At 38.8% G+C, this 19,822-nt stretch overlaps 1 long non-coding RNA gene across 4 annotated transcripts in view; it reads right to left on the bottom strand.

The window, feature by feature from the left end:
• Positions 1-19,149, bottom strand: part of LOC109026440 (uncharacterized) — a 207,138-nt gene extending 187,989 nt beyond the window's left edge. For all 4 annotated transcript variants that reach the window (XR_010133535.1, XR_010133534.1, XR_010133536.1 and 1 more), the window contains exons 1-2: positions 19,009-19,149; positions 18,485-18,660 (exon numbers count right to left, since the gene is read on the bottom strand). This is a non-coding gene — a long non-coding RNA (uncharacterized lncRNA). The remainder of the gene's footprint in view (positions 1-18,484; positions 18,661-19,008) is intronic.
• Positions 19,150-19,822: the final 673 nt, after the last annotated feature.

Below are 19,822 nucleotides of genomic sequence, written 5' to 3' on the forward strand. Positions count from 1 at the left end.
CTAAAGCATCTGGGTATAAAGCAAAATAGGTTAATTTCTTGCTCAAGTCACAGTCCAATGCAAGTTTAGTGGAAGAGAGGTAAAACTATTCTGCACACGCCCTCAGCGTGCCTTTCCCATCCCCCTAGACCTCAGCCTTTCCCTGAATTCTGTGCATAGTATGGGCAGATAAGACAGAACTTGGCTGGGCATGGTGACTCATGCCTGTAATCCCAGCACTTTGGGAGGCCGAGGCGGGTGGATCACCCGAGGTCAGGACCAGCCTGGCCAACATGGTGAGGCCTGTCTGTACTAAAAATATAAAAACTAGCTGGGGGTGGTGGTGGGCGCCTGTAATCCCAGCTACTTGGGAGGCTGAGGCAGGAGAATTGCTTGAACCCAGGAGATGGAGGTTGCAGTGAGCCGACATGGTGCCACTGCCCTGCAGCCTCGGTGACAGAGTGAGACTCCATCTCAAAAAAAAAAAAAAAAAATGACAGAACTTTGTGGACTATGCAAGATGAGTTTTAGGGACCAGGCCTGCAAGTGTTGCACATCATTTCCATTGGTTAGAACTCAGTGACGGGACCCCACCAAGGGCATTTGGGAAATGTATTAAAGCTGTGTGTCCAGAAAAAAAAAAAAAAGATGGGAGTTTGGTGAACATGTAGTATCTCTATATATTGCCCCATTAGTCTACCTGGAGGATGAGTGTGGGCTCTGATGAGAATGTTAAATCCCAATAACTAGTCCTTCAATGCATACTTTTCTTGTATTTTATGCTTTGAAACAGTTATCCTTCAGATTTATAGAAATAAGAGACTTCACTGAATCTTAAAGCTACCTAATAAGCTCTGAGCTTGGTGGTAGACAATAGGCTCAGAATGAAGGGAAAGGACTCGTTTGGAGCTTCTGTGAGTTATTGAGAGAGGTTGTGCTATTATTAAAATCACTTGTGCTCACATTCTGAGTGTTCAATAAATGCAAGTTTATGGCAACTCTAAATGGCAAAGTTCCTCTTTTGATGTTCTGATCCAAAAGTATGAGAATGTATATTTAAAATGATGTAGAGGTTTTTTTTGTCTACTTGCCCTAGGCAGGTGTGAATTCTTATTCATAGCACCTTCTCTGTGCAATTGACATTTTTAAAACCTATCAAGTAAATCTTCACTTTAAAATTTACATATGTAATTCTATGAATTCAACAGTCACTTGAGACTATTTGAAGAAAAGAGAAATGTAATGAAAAATTCTGATTTCTAATGCTGAGATTTAAAAATTAAAGAAGCGAAATAAGTCTCAAGCCTCAAAACCAACAGATTAGAACTGCTATTTTCCCTAACCCTTGATTGATTTACTTTTATTAAGCATTAAATGACTTATGAAATCAGACATCACTTATTTCTTTGCAATCATTTATCTAATTGACCTATTTCTAGGCAAGAGACATAATTCTAGTCACTTGGTAGGCTTTATATGGGCAATTGGTGGCTGAAATTTTATTTCTGGCTCAATTAAGGAATTTAAATACATTATTTCCTCTTGATAACGTATCTAATTTAGGATCTTCTCAATCATTAGGTTATGTCATAGGATTTTATTTAGATTGCATTAACTATTAACCTTCTGTTTTCCCAAACTTGGTTAAAAATAATTCTGATTTGTTGTACAATTCTACCTATATTTCACTTTGCCTTATCTCTGTGCTCCCAAATTGCTGCTTCCCAAATTTTCCTTCTTTTATTATACATGTATCATAAAAAGCTTCAGAGGTAGCTATGTTAATCCTTCCTTCCTCCCTTCCTTCCTTCCTTTCCTTCCTTCCGTCTTTTTTTTTTTTTAAACAGAAAAATTCACCACAGTGAATCATGGCAGTAATCTTCCTTGATAAGTTCATGATGTGAGCCATTGTAGCATCAAATTAAAGACACCTAGAAAAGCAGTGTTTTTAGGCAATTCTAATCAAAGAGAGTATTTGAAAATACTAATAAAGTATGACCTTCAATTTTTTGTTAAAAGTATTAGTGAGAAGAATGGTTAAGAAAAAGAAACATCTTCTGTAACTATTCATTACGCCATCAGATTCTCCAAGCTCTAAGTGCTCTAAGGGCAGGATTCTGTATCCTCACAGTCTGATACAACTAGTCACTCAATACTTACTGAATACATTTATCAGTAAAATCTTATGTGAATGGTAACAGTTATGACTCATTTGCATATTTTGAATAAAAGCAGAAACCTTTCCATGTTGATATACGAAAAATTGTGTATAGCATTTAAGAAGCAAGCTATACAAATGCTTTTAATACTATGAATGAAGTCTGTTTTTTGAAAAAAGCAATGGACATTCTTAGAAAGTTTTCTGGGATCTAGTCCATTGGCTGATTTTCTTTAACCTGTGCTGACAGAAAACTGCCTAATCACAATGAAAATGTCTCCTTCTGATTAAAAGTTTCATTTTTGGAATGCAATTTGCTACCTGTTCCTTTTCTGATTACCAAAAGACTAATTCTCCAAACAAGAAATGGTTCATGACTCTTATAACTTTATTAGACAAATAAATGTTCTATTTAGAACATTTCAGAAGAAAACAGAAATGTGTTGGATTTCAAGCATTTTATTTAAAATTGTGTCAATAAAAATGCAGGAAATGGGCTGGGTGCAGTGGCTCACACCTGTAATCCCAGCACTTTGGGAGGCCGAGGCAGGTGGATCACCTGAGGTCAGGAGTTCGACACCAGGCTAGCCAACATGGCGAAACCCCATCTCTACTAAAAATAACAAAAATTAGCTGGGCATGGTGGTGGGCGCCTGTAATCCCAGCGACTCAGGAGGCTGAGGCAGGAGAATCACTTGAACCCAGGAGGCAGAGGTTGCAGTGAGCCAACATCGCGCCATAGCACTCCAGCCTGGGCAACAAGAGCGGAACTCTGTCTCAAAAAAAAAAAAAAAAAAAAAAAAAAAAAAAAGCAGGAAATGCATTATTCTCATTTTTGCAGTATGATGGAATGGAATAAATTAAACAGGTTTACAAAGTTGCCCACATTACTTTAACATCTTCTAACATTTTTATAGCACATCACACCGTAATATATTTATTGTTATAGTTCCCACTTGTTTGCAAGCTTCTCAGAGGCAAGGAACAATGTCCTCAATTTGTATCACCGGTACAACGCCTGGCACATAATATGCACTTATATTTTTGAGCAAAAATTAATTTGGTACCTGTACTATAAAACTGAAATTAGTTCTAAGTCTTTAAAAAATAACATTAAAAACCAAAAATTCTCTTATTGTTGGATATAACCCTGAGATCAACTTGGTTGTTTATTAAAACATTAAGCAGTGTGCATAATACCTGTTTGTAGACAGGCCTAGTTGCTTATTTTGTTGTGTCCTACTTCCAGTGAGATTACTGTAAACGAGGCCCACAACTTCATTTATAATCACCACAACTCTAAGTGTGTAACAGGCAAGCACTCAATAAATATTAACTTGTACGTTGAATGTTCAACAGTGCTTAGCACAATGTGGTACATGCCCTTGAATATACCAGATATTCAGTAAACATACATTAAATAAATCAAAGAATAGCATCCAGTAAGAGAGCACTGGCTTCTCTTTCCCCAGTCTACTTTTAGGAAAACATATATGTGCATTCTTAACAGTATCAGATAGGATGAGGCAAGGGACTCTAAACTGAACTCTGTATATTCTGGTGTGCTAAGCTAATCCTGGTGCTCTCTGTAGCTCTCCACACATAGTCACCTGATAGTCTGTTTTTCTCCCCTGCCCACTGTCTTTAGGATTGCCTCGAAAACCCTGGGTTTAGCTACTGCCTACCCTGGAATACTCACTCCAGCCATCCGGATTTCTTCCTATCACTGTAACTCATCTCAGGCATTCTGCACATTCTCCTTTCCTCTCTATCCCCTTGCTTGGGTAATATCTGTGCATCTGCCAGTGTCCTCTTGAATGGCTCTTGTTCCAGGAAGCCTTTCTGGATCCACTAGAGTAGATTAGATATCACTAGGTGCCTCCAGCATCCAGTGCTGGATCATAAATATCTCTTATCATAGCATTCATCATATAATTTAATGTCTGCCTTCCCTATGGACCTATAAACTTTGTGGAAAGCAGAGAATTCTTCTATCTTGTCTATCATCATATCTCTAGCACCCATGTTCAATTTATAGTTAATGAAATCCAACAAACTAATCATGTCTTCAACTTGAAATAGGAGGCTCAGTAAAGGGAACTCTAGACTGGGAGTCTGCAGAAATTGGTTTAAATCCTATTACTACTATGGTGTGGCCATTTGCTTTGACTCTAGTCCCTTTCTTCCCCTACAAAGCAAGTTAAATAGCACAATTTAGTTTGCTCATATCACAGTTTGTGAAGCTAAGAAATACAAACACTATTGTAAATTGAAGAGGGACACTTTGGTACCCTAGAGAAAAACTGCTGTCCGCACAATGGGGCTGAAAAGGCCAACAATTGAACAACAGCCTTTTCCATGGAGCCTGTCCCTGGCTGTGCAGTTGGAACTGCTTGCAGTGTAGTTGGCTGGGTCTGCCTCTTTGCCTCGCTCGGATGCACCAACCTGGTGATTCCTCCAGCCTGCTCACCAAAGGGGGCCGAGGGACACATCGCCTATTGTCTCTCTGGCAGTTTACGCAAGACAGAATCATTTATATAATTTTATTTATGAACTCCAGCCATTATACCTTGGCGTCAAAACAATGGAAATGTACATTTGTAGGTCTCAATGATTCCCATTTAAAGTCCAACGAGCTCAGTCAAAACAGGCTAAATTCACGATCTTTTATTTATAACTTATATCCAACGTCATAAAAGATGAGGCTGTGTAGGGTAATATACACATGAAACCAGCTGTTTAGATAATATATGAAGACACTGTTGGAGAGGGAGAACGGCATGCCAGGACATGTGATCACTGCAGCTCCGTAAGGCAGAGGTTGCGGCTCCGGCATGTTGTGGGGCAAACGGAACATTTATTATGGGCCTAAAGCCAGAGTGTCTCATTCCTCTATTTTCTTGTTCTTTCTCTTTATCTTGTGGATGTGCAAATATTTGCATTTCATAAAAGGGGAAAAATCAATTCATAGTTCCTCACTAACAGGACAATACAGAAGATGGACATTTTTTCTTAGGTATCCTTTCTAATTATTCATTTTTTTTGTTCAATAATTAAAATACACCCATAAATTGAATCGCATGATGGAATGACTAGGTATAATAGAAAGTCAGTCACACCTCATTCGTAATAGTAATAAATAGCTCAGCCCATGTGTTCATAGCCATCAGTATGTAGGGAAGGGCTTATTCCAAAAGTCTGTGCTCCACAAGAATGCTAATGTTCATTTATCAGCTGTTGTTTTACAAGATTCTGCATGGACTTTGCAGGTGGGGTTTGTGCTGAAGGTTTTTATTTGTCTTAAAAACACAGGAAAAATAAAATTATATAGGTTTTCCACGTTAACCTATCCAGTGTAACTTATTAATTCATTTGGTTTAATAACTACTTGGGTATGAATCACAATTATTAGATTGCTGACTTCACCCAGTCTTGCCTTGCTCCCAACCATTTCTTAATACTTAGCATTAAGAAAATGAGACACTTAATCATAATAACCACAAAGTCAGAAATAACCTAGAAACAACATCCATATTTTCAGACATCCCATAAATCCCAAACAGGTCACTATTGTAAGGATTTCCCCCGATCAATTCTATAAGTTCCTTTGTATTTTTTAAGTGTCTTAAAACCTAAAGTTTGCCTATTCTTTATCATCTAAAAAAAAAACCTTCATTCAAAGTGTAAAATTAATGATTAATCTTCTTTTATTTTAGTTACTTATCTTCTCTGAGAAGAGGATTATCATCTCAAGAAACGGTAGTTACCTCTCTATTTTACTCACTTGAGCAAGGTACACACCAAAGCAATCTACTTTTAAAATGTTCCCTAATTAACCAACTTATTAAGTTTTGCCATAGAAACATTTTATGTCACATCAGTAAACTTCCACTAAAAATGGGGAGGTGGGAGAGAGACAGAGTATTAATTGTTAAAAAAAAAAAAAAAAAAGCAAACTGGCATGCTTAAGAAAAAATCAGCCCATCCAGCACCTGTTAAAGCATTCACTTTTTGCTGAATATGCACATATATATGCGCATATATAAACATATATGCGCATATATAAACATGAATGCGCATATATAAACAGGAATGTGCACATACAAACACATATGTGCGCATATATAAACATGTGTGCATAAACATATGTGCGCATATATAAACATATGTTCGCATATATAAACATATGTGCACATACATATGCACATATATAAACATAAATATGCACATATATAATGCACACATATAAACATAAATGATTAAACTAGATCATAAATCATAAAAACTAGATGCCAGCTGGGCAAAACATATGATGTTCATGGTCCCCAAACACATACAAGTTTGAACCTAAAACATTAAGTAGGGAAGTACAATATATTATAAGTCAGTTAATCCTAAAGTGTGGTAAACCCGGGGGTAAAAAGATGATTAAGTAGGCTGGGTGAGGCGGCTCACACCTATAATCCCAGCACTTTGGAGGGCTGAGGGAGGTGGATCACCTGAGGTCAGGAGTTCGAGACCAGCCTGACCAACATGGTGAAACCCTGTCTCTACTAAAAATACAAAACTTAGCTGGGCATGGTGGTGGGCGCATATAATCCCAGCTACTTGGGAGGCTAAAGCAGAAGTATCGCTTGAACCCAGGAGACGGAGCTTGCAGTGAGCCAAGATCACACCACTCACTCCAGCCTGAGTGACAGAGCGAGACTCCATCTCAAAAAAAAAAAAAAAAAGATGATTAAGTAGATAGAACACAAACATTTAAAATTTTGATAATTACACATTTATATTTTAATATGTGTAGAAAAAATACACTGCTGTGATTTTACTGGTATTGCTGTTTAATACAATGCTAAATTTAGGTTTATAAAAAGTAAGTAATTTTAATGAAAAATATGAAAGCAATAGGATATTGCTAGTTTAGGTAGGACTGAAAATAGTATACATAGTACCAATATGAATAAAGTTCGGGAATCATTAACACAGGTAACTCACTAGTATTAATGCCACACTTATGGTATAATTTAAGTGTTATAAAACTGAAATCAAGGTAATCATATGAAGAAGAAAGTATGGTAATTTGGTTAATCGGTTATCACATTTTATATGGTGTCACTAGGGAAATAACTTTCCTAACACTTTGTTCTTAGGCTATTTACACTTAATTACCCTATTCAATGGTACAATGATTCAATCAGTGAATATTTATTAAGCATCTACTAGGAGGACAAGGTCCTCTAATAGGTAATTTTAGGGAATAGAGAAATATTTTTAAAAACACACCATTGTCTTTAAAAATTTTTTTGGTAATGCTCATTTTGAAAAGCAATAATTTCACTGTTAATAATGTAGGTACAGAAAAACATTAGGAATATTCCCAGCAATCCTACTATTCAGATATAGATCAAAATGTTAATGGGTTATTTTTTAAAAGTTGTTTGAAAAATGAAAATATACAGATTTCTTTTATTAACAGAATTAGAACCAGAGTGTGTTTAGCTTTGTATCATGTTTTCTTCTCCACTTAATGGTCTATTGTTTCCTTTACTAAATATTTTTTAAAACATAAAGGAACAGATATACTGTTTAATGATTCATCTACCAATAGGCATGTGGCTGAGTTCTGGCGCATAAAATTTGGGCAGAAGGGACATTTCCTGCCTCTAGGACTGACTCTTAAAACACTTCCTAGGCCGGGCGCGGTGGCTCATGCCTGTAATCCCAGCACTCTGGGAGGCCAAAGGGAGCAGATTGCCTGAGCCCAGGAGTTCAAGAACAGCCTGGGCAACATGGTGAAGCCCCGTCTACACTAAAATACAAAAAATTAGCCGGGCATGGCGGTGGGCGCCTGTAGTCCCAGCTACTTTGGCGGCTGAGGCAGGAGAATTGCTTGAACCCGAGGGGCGGAGGTTGCAGTGAGCTGAGATTGCGCCACTGCACTCCAGCCTGGGTGACAGAGCGAAACTCCGTCTCAAAATAATGATAATAATAATAATAATAATAACACTTCCTAGTGATCCTGCAAGTGCTCTTTTTCACCTTCCACTGCCAGCTAGTTGCAAAGCATCAGTGGAGGCCTTTGACATCCCAGGAGATAGCTGATCTACCAAATGGAGAGAGTCCCTTCCCCACCCCTCAGCAAACCCACAGAGAGAAATGGGCTGTGCTGTGATGAATTTTTATTGCACTAAGCCCCTGAAATTTTGGAGTCATCACAGCAACTATTCATTTATGTTCTTCCAAGTCTTAAAAACTTCCAATCCTCTGTTCCCTTGTTTTGCAGCACTTTTTCTATGGGCTTGATTTTGATTTTTTTTTTCTTTTAATCTCAAATGAAGACGTCTATCTAGTTGTCTCCCCGTTGAGTGAATATACTTGATTTCACTTACTACCACTTCTCAAATCCAAGGTAAGAGAGTAGGTTGCCGTGTACATCACCTAAGACAATTTTTAATGAAACATTTATCTAATATGATCCTACAGAATGTTCTCTTTCTCTGCCATCTATCTAGTTTTCTAACATTTGGTATCAAAAAGTCCATGAAAAGCTATAATCTTCTTGATGTTCTCCAACCAGGACACTGACGCTGTACTTTAGTGCTTTATTTGAGATGATACTTTGCAGGATGCAATGAATGACTACCTCTACGGGTGAACCACTAAAGGCTTTTGCTCCAAGAGTGATATGATTGAACTTATATTTTAGAAAAATAATTCTGGTAGTGCTAGAAATTATGGTTTTAAGAAACAGGATCCTAGAAGGTGGGAAAATGATGAAGGAAACAGCAAGGGACCCTGAATCACAGCAGTGAGAATAGATGCAAAAGTAAATACCAATGATAGAATGGTCTTGACTTGATAACAACTAAATCTGGGAGGAAAAAGTGGAGGAAACTATGGAAGATGTCAGAAATTTCTTGTTCAAGTGTCAATGGCTAAATCAGGAGCCTACAAAGAACAGGTGACTCGGTGGGGAAATAAATAAATTCCATTCTGGAAATGCTGACTTCAAAGTGCTAATGGAACATCCACTGAGAAATGTCCTGTAGGTTTAATGCTCAGAAAACAACCCGTGCCAAAAGTTTAGGTGTGGGGATTATTAACATAAGTTGAAGCCTTGTGAATGGGTTAGTCCAGGAAGAGATTAAAAATTGAGGAAAAGAAAAAGAACTAGAACGGACTGAATTCTAAATGACACCTTGTTTTTAGAGATAGTAGAATTAGGAAAAGAGACAGAAAGAATGGATAGAAAGAGAAAGAACCTGGAGCCCAGAAATCAAGAGATGAGACAATTTCAATGATAATTCCAATATGCAATTTAACCCATTTAGTAATTAAAAATTTTTTTAATTATATTTTTTATTTCTGGAAATTAGGTCTTTTCTCAATTTTACTCATATTTTCAGGCCTCTTTTTTGACTTCTTGAAATGTATTAAACATACTTATTTTACGTTCTATGTCTGATAACTGCAACTGCTAATTTTTTATGCATCATATTTCAAAGTTTATGGATTTGGCTGGCTCTCCCTTATGGCATCTTGAGTGTTCAGTGATTGTCAACTGTGAGTAACTCAATTGTTTTAGAGACCACATGAACAAAACATTTTTCAAAGCATGAGGTGAAGCATGGGGTTCTTGCAAAAAGGATTTGTATTTGCTTTTCAGATGCCTGTGCCATTATTGGCCTGGAACCACTTTAAACTTATTGTACGTTTTGAAATAACTAAGAGTATAATTGAAATGTTTATAACACAAAGAAATGATAAATACTTGAGGTGATGGATACCCCATTTACCCTGATGTGATTATTACAACACTGTACTTATGTATCAAAATATCTCATGTACCATATATATATATATGTGGTATATATATGTGGTATATATATATGTGGTATATATATATGTGGTATATATATATGTGGTATATATATATGTGGTATATATATGTGGTGTATATATATATACACACACACACACACACACACACACACCTACTATGTACCTGTATACATAAAAAATTAAAAATAAAAGAATAGGCTGGGTACAGTGGCTCATGCCTGTAATCCCAGCACTTTGGGAGGCCGAGGCAGGGAAACACCTGAGCTTATGAGTTCAAGACCAGCTTGGGCAACATGGCAAAACCTCATCTCTCCAAAATATACAAAAATTAGCCAGGTGTGGTGGTGAATGCCTATAGTCCCAGCTACTTGGGAGGCTGAGGTGGGAGGATCACCTGAGAGAGGGAGATCCAGGCTGCAGTGAGCTGTAATCGCACCATCGCACTCCAGGCTGGGTAACAGAGTGAGAACCCGTCTCAAAAAAAAAATTAAAAAATAAAATAATAGAAAAAGAAACAAACAACCATCTCCCCCCAAAATTATTGCTTTAAAGTTCTTCTAGCCATCCAGATAGCGTGAATTCCTGACATGAGGGCCAATTTATGATTATGAATTTCTTAGATGATGGTGTGAATACATGTAGAGGGAGATTTCTCTTCAAAAATTGAGGGAATGAGTTAATTTTAGTTCTCTCTCACCTTGGGGATACAGCCCTTTTGGAATCCTGGTTTTGGCAGACCTATCTGCTTTTCCATTTTGGGGAGGGCCCTCAATTTGTTTTTTGTTCCCAAACTCACAAACTGAGAATATATATGATACTCAGGTTCCTCAGTTCTGGCCAAAGCCCTTAAACTAAAAGCCAGCTTCAGTGCTCAGCTTCCCTGCCTTATCAGTCTTTGACCTTAGCATTCTTTATTTTCTTGTTACCAATGGATGCATTTAATTTTTTTTTTGAGACAGAGTCTCGCTCTGCTCTGCCACCCAGGCTGGAGTGCAGGGGCGCGATCTCGGCTCACTGCCACCGCTGCCTCCTGGATTCAAGCAATTCTCCTGCCTCAGCCTCTCAAGTAGCTGGGATTACAGGTGCACACCACCATGCCCAGCTTATGTTTGTATTTTTAGTAGAGATGGGTTTCACCATGTTGGCCAGGCTGGTCTTGAACTCCTGACCTCGTGATCCACCTGCCTCGGCCTCCCAAAGCGTTGGGATTACAGGTGTAAGCCACCGCGCCCAGCCTGTATTTTCAAAGGCAACAACCTGTATTTAGAAATTAAATCTCCTATGCAACACTGGCAGTTTAGGGGCCAGGACAACTGATCTCACAAAAACAACTGAAAATGCCAGGTAAAATATTCTTTAAATCTTTTTAAGGCCGGGTGAAATGGCTCATGCCTCTAATCCCAGCACTTTGGGAGGCCGAGGTGGGCAGATCATGAGGTCAGGAGTTCAAGACCAGCCTGGCCAAAATGGTGAAACCCCGCCTCTACTAAAAATACAAAATTAGCCGGGCGTGGTGGAGCATGCCTGTAATCCCAGCTACTTGGGAGGCTGAGGCAGGAGAATCACTTGAACCCGGAAGGCAGAGGTTGCAGTGAGCTGAGATCGCGCCATTGCACTCCAGCCTGGGTGACAATAGTGAAATTCCATCTCAAAAAAAAAAAAGAAAAGAAAATATTATATTATTTGATACATGAAAATCTAAACAAAGATGTTTAACAAAATGCCAACTAATTGCTTGCACAGTTTATTTAAATAACGTATGATGCCAGAGCATTTCGAGTTTGCTTTACGTGTTATTAATTTAACTACTTATAGACAGCCAGGAACCAAAACGAGCCTAATTAGTTGGAATCATAATAGCTGAAGAATAATCAAAATATATCCCCATTCTGACATATTCTACCCACCTCTACTGTTACAAACCTACTCTATGCTATCACAATGGCCTCCTAACTGATACTTGCTTTTATCTTTTTCTTTTCCAAACCAAACCCAGAAGCCAGAGGCTGTGATCCTATTTAGATGTAAGTTAGATGACACCACCTCTGCACCAAACTCTCCGATGGCTTCCCCTGTCACTCTAAATAAGTGCCACAGTCTTTACTATGATCTAATGCTCTCCCTTCACTTTCTTAGCTACAGCTGTCCTTATGTCCTTGCTTTTCCTCAAACAAGCAGGAACATTCTTGCCTCAAGGCCTCACATTTGCTGCTCCTTGTGCTTGGAGCCATCTCCCTTCAGATACCCATTTGGCTGTGCCCTCATCTCCAGGTCTTGTTCACATATTATCTTCTCAGACTGTGTAAAATGGAAACCTCCCCTCACCCCTCTCCAGCATTCCACATTCCATTTCCCTGGCTTATTTCTCTCCATTGCATTTATCTTCTAACATGCTATCTAAATGAATGAGTTAATCTTTGTATACTCTTAGAACAAGGCTTGGCACATGGTGATACAGCAGTTTATTCAATAACAGTATGTAATAATATACATATTTGGCTTATTGTCTGACTCTATGGGGACAAGGATTTTGGCTTTTAGTTTACTGCTGTATTTCCAGCATCTAGAACAATGAATAGCACATGACACATGCTCAAAAAATGTTGAATAGAAATATCTAAAAATATACAAGAAAAGATCATACAAAAGGATGCCATTTGTTAAAAATAATTTTATATGGTTTGAAAAAAGAAGTTATCCCATAAAACCAAGTCCTCAAAGATCACTCTCCAAAAAAGAAATGTAATTAAAATTCAAATTTCATAACTCTTTGCAGTATGCTAAAAGGTACATTTACCTAAATGGCAGTATTTTGAGCTCCCCTGAAGATCAGCACTTTTAGCTCACAACTCTGTTGTGGCTCTCCAAATAGTCATTTAATACAGAGCCACATGTTCAAATAAAAGAGAAAATGTACTTGTCATTGTTCAGTTGTTACAAACTAAAGAAAGGATGAAATTTCTGGACATTAGCAAGATGGCATAGTTGGGAAGTAAAAGGTTTGGAATTAACAAATCTCTAGTCCCTGTCCAGCCTCTTAATTCCTGGATCATTTGGGAGAATCTCTCGCATCATAATCTCTCTGTAGTCTGAACCTCAGTTCCTTTATTTGTGTGTAACTGTTTATGTCGTCTCAAATGCCTAAAAAGGCTTGAAGACATACTCCGTTACTAAAATAACCCAATTTTATACAAATTAATCAAAAAACGTTCAGAAGATGGTCAAGCACAGGAATGTCCCCTCCTCCCTGACTTTTTTCTCCTGTCCACACATCTTCACACACCTCCAGGGATCCTGCTTATCCAGCTATGCCCAATGTGGTTTAGCCAAACCTCTCATTTTACATATGGCAGCATGGGTTATCTGGCCTTTTCACTGACATAGTTTCTTTCTATTCCACCCCTGTTGTGTCAAAGTTATGCTCTAAGAGATAATCAGTATTAACAAGAGAGAGGCTAGTTTGTCTTATAGGTTCCCACAATAAAGAATGTTAGGTTCTAGGCATAGCTAGATAATCAGGATCTCTGGAAGGATGTGATAACAGATTGATAACTGTCTGAAACTAGTCTGCTTGCTGGTGGAGAGGTTTATGTGCACAGACTGTAAGACGACTTACAGTAATACCTTGATAAATACCAGTTTTGAAGACTTTCAGGTCATTTAACTAACCACACTGCTGAGAACCTGAGTCTTTCTTCAGTGCATTTCATACCCTAGTTTTAAGAAATTTGAGCATTTTAAAGGAAATTAGAAATTTGAGTCTAGCCAAATCTCTTAATCTGCACATAGCAGGGCAGGTTCTCTAGCCCTTTCACTGACAGAGTTCCTTTCCATTCCACCCATTATTTAGAAGTTATGCTCTGAGAGATTATCAATAGTAACAGAGAGAGGCCAGCTTGTCTTATAGGTACTGGGTTCCCACATAAAAGATATGAGGTTGTGGGCAATGCATTTTCCCTTCAGTGAGCCAACAGGCAGTTTCAAATAGCTATCAGTTTATTATCTAGGAATTACAGTACTCATTTTGGTCAGGTAAAATGTAGAATACCGTACCCTTCTTCCCCAACACCCAAATAAAGGCAAAACCATCTACCTATAAAATGCTTCTGCAAATCATTTAGATATTATCATATTTTAAGAGCTATTAAAGAATGCTTCTTAAATAAGAAGACTACTGAATTATAGAAGTCCAAAAACAGTACCAAATTATGAAGAGGTGGTGTTCCACACTGTGAAATCTGAGGGCTTTTAAATTAGTATTTTTACTTATGCAACTCCTTTTTCCCCACGCTTAACAGTGAACACAGGAAATATATTTTCACTTGTTCAGTCTCTTAATACTGAGCATCTCTTCTGTGCCAAGCATGGTCAACATCTAGAGACACAATGCCAAATTCGAACATGGTCCTTGCCCTTAAGGAACTTGGTCTAGGCCAGGCGCGGTGGCTCACGCCTGTAATCCCAGCACTTTGGGAGGCCAAGGCGGGCGGATCATGAGGTCAAGAGATTGAGACCATCCTGGCCAACACGGTGAAACACCATCTCCATTAAAAATACAAAAATTAGATGGGTGGTGGCGCGTGCCTATAGTCCCAGCTACTCGGGAGGCTGAGGCAGGAGAATCGCTTGAACCCGGGAGGTAGAGGTTGCAGTGAGCTGAGATGGGGCCACTGCACTCCAGCCTGGCAACAGAGCAAGACTACGTCTAAAAAAAAAAAAAAAGAAAAGAAAAGAAAAGAAAAGAAAAGAAACTTGGTCTATATGCTCTGAGGGAGAACTTACAGGGTGCTTTGAGAGCATGAAGCAGGGTTTTCTAACCTAGCAGTGGGATCGGGGGCTGAAGACAATTAGAGGTTTCTGAAAGAACTGATGTATAAATTGAAATCTGAAGGATTATCAGGGAGTTCATGGGAGACGGGTTGGTGTAAGAACCATAGAGTGTTCTAAGCGAGAGAATAACACACACAAAGGTCTAGAAGTGAGAGGGAAGTTAGCCTTTTTCAGAAATGGAGAGAAAATCAACATGGCTATAGTTTAAGTTACAAAAGAGGGGATAACTGACCAGCCATGGGGCTGCAGAGGTAAGCAGAGGCAAGCTCACAAAGGCTTTGTAATAAATGGAGGAATTTGGGCTTAAATATAAGAGCAATGGGAAGCTGTTGAAGAGGTTTTAAACAAGAGTGGTAAGAGACAAAATCCGTTTCAATCACCTCTTAAATAAATGGTTAGATCAGAAGAGCACTTCTGAATTATGGGAGTCCAAAAACAGTACCAAATTATGAAGAGGTAGTGTTCTACGATGTGAAATCTGAGGGCTTTTAAATAAATATTTTTGCTTTCCAAACACTGTAGGAGACCCTTAACCTCATTAAATGGAAGCCCTTGACAACAGTCCTTTATTCCAGATGAGCACAACTCAGGAATTATCCATCTCAAGCTTATGATAGAAATAGTACCCCATGTCAGAAAAAAAATACAAAGGCAGGATTTTACCTCATAGTATTCCACATGAAAGCACAAATTAGTCTCAATCACACATCGGCATCATAGGAAAATCTCAGAATTTCAGTATTGGAAAGAATGTTAAAGATCATTTGGTCCAACACCTTCATTTTACAGATGAAGGCAGTATACAGATTATTTCTTATACAAGACTGTGGATTCTGCCTTGGGCTCTCTCTCCCTCAGATCTTTCATGAAGGGGGGAAGTCAGCTTGGCATGTCATGAGTAGCCCTGTGGAGAAGCCCAGGTGACAAGCAACTGAAGCCTCCCACCGCCTGCCAGTGAGGAACTGAGGCCTGCCTGCTGGCCATGTGGGTGAACTTGACAGCAAATTCTCCAGGCCCAGTTGGTTATGATAGTGGTCCCAGCTGATAGTTTGGTAAGAACCTCATGAGAGACCCTGAGCCAGACCACATTGTTAAGCCACTCTTAGATTCCTGACTTCAGGAACTGTGTGAAGTAAATGTTTGTTGTTTGAAAGTGCTAAACTTTGGAGTCATTTGTTAAGCAGTAAGAGGTAACTAATGAACAGTACACAAATTTAATAAATTCTTAACAAACTTACACTATGCTTCCCTTGATATCTAAATAGTAGTTATTTTCTAAACAATAAAATGTATCTTCCTTTAAAGATACTACCAATTGTGCTCTTCTTCCTTGAAAAGTGGTGATTAAATGGCTTATAGAATAGGTGATAGGATATTTAGTCATTTAGAGGTCACTGACTCTAATTTAACCTGAGTTCTTGGCAACCACACATAGATAATACTGAAATTTGTTTGCAAATAATTCCCTATGGCTACATATTCCCATTTTAATGTAGCTGTTTTTTTTTAAATCTCCGTACATACAAAAATATGAACTTAAATTAAAATTACCCTTTCTTTTTAGTTCTGAGCAGCCTTAGTAGGATGCTGAGTAAGGGGGAAACAACAGCCTATCAATTGATGATGATGACCATATGTAAAATAATCACTTTTCTAATTTAATAAAACCTCCAAAGTTTTATCCTTGGAAGAAAAACCTCCCAGTGAGGAGGAATAGCAATTGAAGTAAACCTGGCCCCTCTTCTGAGTTTTGTCTGCCTTTTATATTTTCAATCCCATTATTCATTCAGCATTCCATCAAGAAATACTCACTGAGCCCTTTCCACATACCAGACACGGATAACAATAACGAACTAGATAGACAAGGCTCCACCTTCATACACATTTTTATCTGGGTATAGGAAAAAGAAATTAAGCAATTACAATATAGTGGTAATCATTAGGGAAGAAAAGTAGAGGGTGCAGTGGAAGTACCTAGCAGGATACCTACCCTAGTACATTGGTGGGAAGAGATATAGGGGTGTGGAGTGGGACATGTGAGAGAGTCTAGAAAAAGCTTTTTGTAACTGACATCTAAGCTTAATGTTAAGATGTCAGAAGGTATTTCAGGCAAAAAGAACTCCCTGTACAAAGGCCTGAAGGTAAGTGAGTTACATTTAGAAACTCAGAAGTTCAGCTTGGCTGCAGCATAGCATTGGGGTAGTGTAGCCCCAAAATGGATACAATTCCCTCTGCTGGGCTTCCCTGTAACAGAGTTGACATGGTGGAGAAATTAAAAAATAACAAAGCTTTAGGCTCTGACCTCTTGCACATTACGCTGCCTGAAAACATTTATGTTCCAGATGCAGAAGGCTAACCAGTCTGGCAAGAATTCTGAGGTTGGAAAAATCTGCTTTGAATCCCAGCTTGAGACCAGTAATACCCACAACAGGTTGTGTAGCGGTTAGGTGAAATAATAAATGTGAAGCATCTTACACACACTAGGTGCTCAAATAATTCTCTCCCTTCAGTTACCTTGCTTCTGAGCCCCCAGCTGGACTCTGAGCTGAGGACACCATGTCACCATCCACCACACATGACCCCATGACTTGGCAGAGGACGATGCTTCCCTTGGCCATCTCTATGTCCATCTCATTCAGTTCTAGTCTCTACCCTCTTCTTTAGTGACTATTATCCCAGGAACTGCAGCATTCATAAAACAAGAATTATAGCCACACGCACCTGAGACTTGTTCCATTACACTAATTGTACTTTATATTTGTATATGTACTTGATCTCAATTATTCCTTTTGAGAACATCGTAAGGTTGAGTATTGTAATCACTATTTGGCAGATAAAAGCCCTAGGTTCAGAGAGGTATGTGATTTATCTTGACCGAAGCTTTGAATGTAGCTCCTCATTTTCTAAACGAGTTCTGTCAACCCTACAAAGGCTGCCTCCCAGCAAATACTGCAATGGGCATATGTTTTAAGGTATATTTGTACTTTTTTTAAACTTTTAAGTTCAGGGGTACATGTGCAGGTTTGGTACACAGGTAAACTTGTGTTATGGGGGTTTGTACAGATTATTTCATCACCCAGGTATTAAGCCTAGTACCCACATTAGTTATTTTTCCTGATCCTCTCCCTCCTCCCACCCTCCACCCTCCAATAGGCCCCAGTGTGTGTTGTTCCCCTCTATGTGTCCATGTGTTCTCATCATTTAGCTCCCACTTATAAGTGAGAACATGCAATATTTCGTTTTCTGTTCCTGTGTTAGTTTACTTGCAGTTTCTTTTAAAAGTTATTAGGACTCAGAGAAACATAAACTTTTACAACTATATACCTATTCATCAATATACAACTGTATAACTATATACTCTTTCACACATATTTTAAGTTCTCTATGTGTAAAACTAAAGGTGGGGGGTGGTAGTGGTGGCAGGATGTTCTCAGAATACTAGGGCCTTCAAAGGACCATCCTCAATACTTTGATGATAGGTATCACTTTCCATTTGCATACTTGCCCAGCTATGCTCATAACAGTAAAAATAAAGCTTCCTACCTTCTTAAGAATAAAAAACTGTCTCCCCTGTGAAAATAACACAAGTGAAAGATTTAATTATTCAGGTGGACTTCAGCTGCTGATTTCAAATGGAATTATTCTCTTATGATCACAAGATGCCTTGTAAGTTACCTGTTTCAAGCCCAGTCTCTGCCTAGGGAACTGTCTCCTATGAAAAGGAGTCCAGGTGGACCATGGTGGCTCATGCCTGTAATACCAGCATCTTGGGAGGCCAAAAAGGGAGGATCGCTGGAGGCCAGGAGTTTGAGACCAGCCTTGACAACAGGACCAGATAATAGACCCCGTCTCTACAAAAAATAAAAAAAAAATTAGCTGGGCATGATGACTCACACATGTGGTCCTAGCTACTCAGGAGGTTGAGGTGGGAAGATCACTTGAGCCCAGGAGTTCCAGGCTGCAGTGAGCTATGGATGTGCCACTGCACTCCAGCCTGGGTGATAGAGCAAGACCTCGACTCAAAAAATAAATAAATAAAAAAGAAAAGGAGTCCACCTCACTTCTGAACAATTCAAGTTGAGTCCATAAATGAGCCTATTTCTGTCTTCCAAAGATATCCATATAAGACTTTTCCCAACCCACCCCCCCCCCAACCTTGCTTCCTTTCAGTGTTTCTCCAAAGGTGGTGCCCAGATTACCTGGATCAAAATCACCAGGGTACTGATTAACAGGAGATTCCTGGGTCCCAACGCTGACCTGAATCATCACCAAGAAATGGTGCATTCGCTTTTCATATCACATTACCCAGCAGATTCATACTTCGTGAATTACACACTCTAGATCTCTGTCACAAAAAAAAAAAAAATGGTCTTAGGCAAAATCTCTCATCTTCTACTTAAAACAACTGGTTTTAACCTAAGGGGCTGATATAAATGCTAAGTCAAGCAGTGATTTGTGTTTAACACTTGACAGTCCCTCTTCCAGGTACTCTATATAGTGGACTTTTATACACTATGATGTACAGTCCTTCAGCCAACCAATAATACACCTAACTACAATCCATTCTACATTTCCGGAACCATGCTGTTCATGAGGATATCACTTCAGATATTTTGTGGAAATTCTGAAATTATGGCATCTACAGAACTCCCTGATATACTAGCTATTGTAAGCCAAGCCAAAAAGCACATGAAGGTAGTTTGGTACAATTCTTTATCTATCTTGATGATTGAAATTGTTTCACTGTAAAACTTTACATAACTGGGCTTTGTTTTAAAGCAAAAAACTTGCAGATATGAGACAGTATGAGAAAAAAGAATCAGCTGTCACCATCTTAAAACTTAGGATAGCCTAGGTGTGGTGGCTCACAGCTGTAATCCTAGCACTTTGGGAGTACGAGGCAGACGGATTGCCTGAGCTCAGGAGTTCGAGACCCGCCTGGGCAACACCGTGAAACCTCGTCTCTACTAAAATACAAAAAAAAAAAATTAGCCGGGCGTGGCGGTGTGCACT

Source organism: Gorilla gorilla, chromosome 3 (assembly GCF_029281585.2).
Source record: "Gorilla gorilla gorilla isolate KB3781 chromosome 3, NHGRI_mGorGor1-v2.1_pri, whole genome shotgun sequence".
In the NCBI taxonomy this organism is placed as follows: domain Eukaryota; kingdom Metazoa; phylum Chordata; class Mammalia; order Primates; family Hominidae; genus Gorilla; species Gorilla gorilla.